The sequence below is a fragment of the Ascaphus truei genome, chromosome 13 (assembly GCF_040206685.1).
Source record: "Ascaphus truei isolate aAscTru1 chromosome 13, aAscTru1.hap1, whole genome shotgun sequence".
NCBI classification, from domain to species: Eukaryota; Metazoa; Chordata; class Amphibia; order Anura; family Ascaphidae; genus Ascaphus; species Ascaphus truei.
Window position 1 is genome coordinate 6,253,096 of NC_134495.1, and position 4,122 is coordinate 6,257,217.

Below are 4,122 nucleotides of genomic sequence, written 5' to 3' on the forward strand. Positions count from 1 at the left end.
GGCGGTCTGGCTATAATTCCGTTTGTTTAAAATTAGTGGTGTGTGTGTGTGTGTGTGTCTGTGTGTGTCTGTGTGTGTCTGTGTGTGTCTGTGTGTGTCTGTGTGTGTCTGTGTGTGTCTGTGTGTGTCTGTGTGTCCCCGTGTTCGTCCAGCACGGACTCCTCCTGGTGGAAGCTGGCAACACTCACGGCTTCTTCTGCCAGGAGTGATGTCACTTCCGCCACCACTGACTTCCGTCTCCCATCAGTACACGAACGGCGCTAAAGAAGTTTCACTTCAAAAAGGAAAGGATACAGCAAGGAAGAGACTAAGAGAAAATTACGTACAAGAGGGAAAAGAAAAACATGGGGAGAAAAGAAAGACATGACGGGGATCAGAGAGAGAGAGACGAGGGGGGGGGGCAAAGAGAGACATAAGGGGGGCAAAGAGCAAGAGAGAGAGACACACGAGGGGAAGAGAGATGAAGGGGAGAGACGTGAAAGGGAGCAAAGAGAGAGACGAGGGGGAGAAAACAGAAACAAAGGGGGAAAGACAGACATGAATGGGAGAAGAGGCACGAGGGGAGAAAAGAGACATGAGGGGAAGCAAAGAGAGAGACTTGAGGGGGAGAAAAGCGAGAGACATGAGGGGAGAAAAGAGAGACATGAGGGGAGAAAAGAGACATGAGGGGAAGCAAAGAGAGATTTGAGGGGGAGAAAAGCGAGAGACATGAAAGGAGCAAAGGGAGAGAGACATAAGGGGGAGCAAAGAGAGAAACAGGGGAAAGAGAGAGACATGAATGGGAGAAGAGAGACACGAAAGGGAGAAAAAAGACGTGTGGGAGAAAAGAGAAAGCCATGGCGGGGAGAAAATAGAGAGACATGAGGGGGCCCTGAATTTTTTTTTGCTTGGGGGCTCGCCCATGTTTAGCTACGCCACCGACTACAGCGGTCTCAAACTCAGTCCTCAAGGGCCACCAACAGGCCAGGTTTTATGGATATCCCTGCTTCAGCACAGGTGGTGAACTGATTGAGCCACTTGCACTGAAGCCGGGATATCCATAAAATCTGGCCTGTTGGTGGCCCTTGAGGACTGAGTTTGAGACGCCGGCTTTACTACTTATCCATTTTAACATGGACCCCTATAAGCTTATGCATGCCGTATTGCACAGCCTGGGTTAAAGTGCAGAGCCAGTAACCCTACTCAGGCTGTTTTGACTTTTTGGGTCTCATCAGTATGAGTTTTGTTCCTGGCTATGTAACGTGAAGCTGGTACATGGGTATCACCCAAATTGGAAAAAAAAGTTATGGTTTGTCACAAAAGTGACAAAAACCCTCCAAAAACCTCGCACTGATGAAACCCAAGATATAAAAACCACTGTCTGTGAACAGGGTTACTGGCTCTGCACTTCTGTAACCCAGGCTGCGATGAAAAGCTGTGTAATGCGGCAGGCAGAAGTTTATGTTAAAATGGATAAGTCAATGGTGACTCTACTTATTTGCATGTAATTTCCCAGAATCCCCGGCTGCAGCGGACCTTTTTGGGACGTGCAAATGTATCACGAGAGATATTTTTTATTTGCTGTAAAGTGCACAGTGGAGGGTTTTGTCATTTTTTTTTTTTTACCCACTGTAACTTGTGGGGCGGTTTTATTACACTCGGTCCTTTTGCAAGTGAATGAATGATGATGGCACCACAGGATTATAGATTACCGCTCCTCCTGTCTCAAACCCGGCACACCACTGCAATATATCTTCCTGGACTAACTGTTTTATATTTTTCACACCCAGGCGGCTGCTGCTTCTGTTATTGAGGGAACCGTCCTGTTTGTTTTGTTCCGCTTCTGTTATTGCAAAGCTCATCTGCCACCAGTTTAAAAAAAAAAAAACATTTAAAAACATTTTTATACCAATGTCCAAAATGTTAAAGGAATGAATTGTATTAAAGCGCCTCCCCTTTATCTTCGGGCGCCTCCCCTTTATCTTCGGGCGCCTCCCCTTTATCTTCGGGCGCCTCCCCTTTATCTTCGGGCGCCTCCCCTTTATCTTCGGGCGCCTCCCCTTTATCTTCGGGCGCCTCCCCCTTTATCTTCGGGCGCCTCCCCCTTTATCTTCGGCCGCCTCCCCTTTATCTTCGGGCGCCTCCCCTTTATCGTCGGGCGCCTTCCCTTTATCTTCGGGCGCCTCCCCTTTATCTTCGGGCGCCTCCCCTTTATCTTCGGGCGCCTCCCCTTTATCGTCGGGCGCCTTCCCTTTATCTTCGGGCGCCTCCCCTTTATCTGCGGCCGCCTCCCCTTTATCTTCGGGCGCCTCCCCTTTATCTGCGGCCGCCTCCCCTTTATCTTCGTGCGCCTCCCCTTTATCTTCGGGCGCCTTCCCTTTATCTGCGGGCGCCTCCCCCTTTATCTTCGGGCGCCTCCCCCTTTATCTTCAGGCGCCTCCCCTTTATCTTCGGGTGCCTCCCCTTTATCTTCGGGCTCCTCCCCCTTTATCTTCGGGCGCCTCCCCTTTATCTTCGGGCGCCTCCCCCTTTATCTTCGGGCGCCTCCCCCTTTATCTTCGGGCGCCTCCCCTTTATCTTCGGGCGCCTCCCCTTTATCTTCGGCCGCCTCCCCTTTATCTTCGGCCGCCTCCCCTTTATCTTCGGCCGCCTCCCCTTTATCTTCGGGCGCCTCCCCTTTATCTTCGGGCGCCTCCCCTTTATCTTCGGAGCACTGTAAGTTGTGTAAACTGCTCTATAGAAATGAAGTGAGAAGAACTCCAAGATGATGGTAAAGTGGTTTTCGTCCAACACAGCAACAACAACCCTTTCTCGGGGTGCAAACTATTCTAACGGGGGTGTCCCTTAAACAACCCACGTTTATTTAACCAGTTGAGTTTCTTGAAATTGGGCGCTGTACCTACGCGTTTCTTTGGCAGTCTCGCCACTGTTTGTACCATGTTGGGGAAAAGTCTTCCACTGACCACGGTATATAACCGTGGCTCCGTTCTCGAACCCGCAACAGGTCAGGTTTTAAGGATATCCATTATTTGGCACAGGTGGCTCACTCAAAATGGATGAGCCACCTGTGCTGAAGCAGCGACATCCTTTAAACCCTGACCTGTTGGGGGTTCTTGAGGACTGGCGTTGGGCTGCACTGGTATATAGCACACCCTATATAATGGTGCATAATATCGAAAGCATTTCTTATCATATATTTATATCGTGCCAACATATTCCGTAGGGCAGTACAACATTGTTGGTGGACGAAAAACAGTGAAATTGTCAAAGGGAGTGACTGTGAGGCTGGAGTCCAGTAACTGGGACAGGCTAGCAGGCAGTGGCCAGAGGCGGGCAGCAGGTAGGTAGTGATGGTTGGTCAGCGGACAGGTAATGGTCAGAGGCGGGCAGCAGGTAGGTAGTGATGGTTGGTCAGCAGACAGGTAATGGTCAGAGGCGGGCAGCAGGTAGGTAGTGATGGTTGGTCAGCAGACAGGTAATGGTCAGAGGCGGGCAGCAGGTAGGTAGTGATGGTTGGTCAGCGGACAGGTAATGGTCAGAGGCGGGCAGCAGGTAACCGGCAAGGAGGAACAAGGAGGGGAGGCTTACAAAGGGCTCCGGCTGCTGATAAGGGACCGGTGCTGATAAGGGACCGGTGCTGATAAGGGACAGGTGCTGATAAGTGGCCGGTGCTGATAAGGGACCGGTGCTGATAAGGGACCGGTGCTGATAAGGGACAGGTGCTGATAAGGGACAGGTGCTGATAAGGGACCGGTGCTGATCATCGGAGGATCCCTGCAGGAACCCACAATAACGGTCCGCAGTACCGGTGTCACAGGCAGAACTCCAGCCCGAGAATGCCGAGACCCAGCAGGAACATCTGATAGCAATATCAAACATTAACATACATTGTAACAGTACGTTAGGTGGGCCCGGACCAAGGAGCTTACACTCTATAAGGAAGGTTAAGTGGAAACACAGGGTACCGGGGGATAAGAAGGTTGGTGTGTTTCGAATTGTAACAGCATTTCTAACATGCGCAGGTGGCTGACAACGTTTGGTGCGGTGAAGTGATATCAGGTGACCCGCAAACTGAGGGGGGGAAGGGGGAGAGAGGGGGGGGAAGGGGGAGAGAGGGGGGGGGAAGGGGGAGAGAGGGGGGGA